The sequence below is a fragment of the Octodon degus genome, unplaced genomic scaffold, assembly GCF_000260255.1.
Source record: "Octodon degus isolate 3935 unplaced genomic scaffold, OctDeg1.0 scaffold00023, whole genome shotgun sequence".
In the NCBI taxonomy this organism is placed as follows: Eukaryota; Metazoa; Chordata; class Mammalia; order Rodentia; family Octodontidae; genus Octodon; species Octodon degus.
In genome coordinates this window covers 14,493,097-14,494,642 of record NW_004524599.1, presented here as the reverse complement: position 1 = coordinate 14,494,642, position 1,546 = coordinate 14,493,097, and positions in this window count along the sequence as shown.

The window sequence follows — 1,546 nt, the reverse complement described above, 5'->3', positions numbered from 1 at the left end:
ATCATCCTGCAGGTGATGAATTATTTTTTTCCTGCATCCTAGGTGTTTTTAAGAGATCTTTTCTTACATTTTCACTAGCTGCAACGGTGTCTTCAAGATCTGAAACTCTGTCTACACTTTCACTTAAATGGTTTTGCAAGCTTCTGATTGAGGTTTTAAGTTTCTCTATATCTCTTTGACTGTGCTTGATGCGATCTATTTCTTTCTTATATTGCTCATTCAAGAATTCCATCATTTTTCTAATCTCATTTTTTATCAGTGTCTTCTTGAGAAACAGTTATTAATTATTTTACTTCAGAAATTATTTCTGATCTGATTTCCTCTATATGTTTCTGCATTTGATTCTTTACTTCACACTCTATTAATTCAAAGATTTCTTTGTTTATTTCAGAGCTTATTTCTGATCTGAGTTCCTCTATACCTTGCTGTATTTGTTTCCTTGCTTCAGGTGCTATTAATTCAGACATTTCAGCTTTGTGATTCCCAATTTCTTCTGTGCTAGGGTCCTCTGCACTTGTTCTGCGTGGGCTTGGGGTCTAACATTGCATTTTGCTCCTTGTCTTTGTCATTTTGTATAGCATTGTCCTCTGACCTTGGTTGTTGAGCTTTGGTGCAGTTATAACTTTAGCACCTACTAAAATTTAGGTGCAGATCTACAAAGTTTGGATTCATCCAGCTGTGCCTGGCTTGGATCTATCTGCTATGCTCAGCTTCTTCCTGTTGCAGCCCTTGGATGTGAAACTGTTGTGCCCCTCTGGCAAGACGTTCTGCTCCTGGATTAGCTGGGTGGTTCTGGCCCCTAGCCTCTCTGCAGGGACTTTAGCTGGAGTTTCACCCCAGGTCTGTACATGAGGCTTGGACTGGATCTGTAGGGGCTGGAGAGCACAGCAGAAGTTCTCACTCACAAGCTGCACTAAGGCTGGATCTGGAGGAGTCCCAAGAGTGAGGTGAAAGTTCTCACACGCTGGGCCTGAGCTGGGTCTGGAAGGGTGGAGGGGTCCTGAGAGCATGGAAGCAGTTCTTACACCTATTCTACCCTTTTTTTATGAAAAATGTTTATGTTAAGTGTGCCAAGAAGTGTAAGACACAGCTTCCTCTTAGGTACAGTCTCTTTTTCCCTCAGATCCTTAGTGTGCAGCACAAGAAGTAAAATAAAACAGACCCTTCATAAAAATGTTTTGTAAAATAAAAATGTGCAATCAATGTAATTATGGTCTAAGTATACATGCATAATAAAATAATATGAATATAGACAGTTGTCCCTTGGTATCCACAGAGACTATTCTGTGACTACCTAAGGATACTAAAATTCATGGTGCTCAAGTTTCTTGTACAATACACCTTTCCTTCTACTTTATTTATTTATTTTTTAAATTAATGTGTTTCCCCCATCTACTTTAAATCATATCTAGGTTTCTTTTCATATATCACAGGATGCAAATGATGTGTTTGGTGACCTGCTTGGTGTGTGCTGTCCTGGGGCCAGCATGTGAAAGGGAGCCAGAGGGGAAAATGCCACCTCATTGTACCCCCCAGTAGCTAAGGC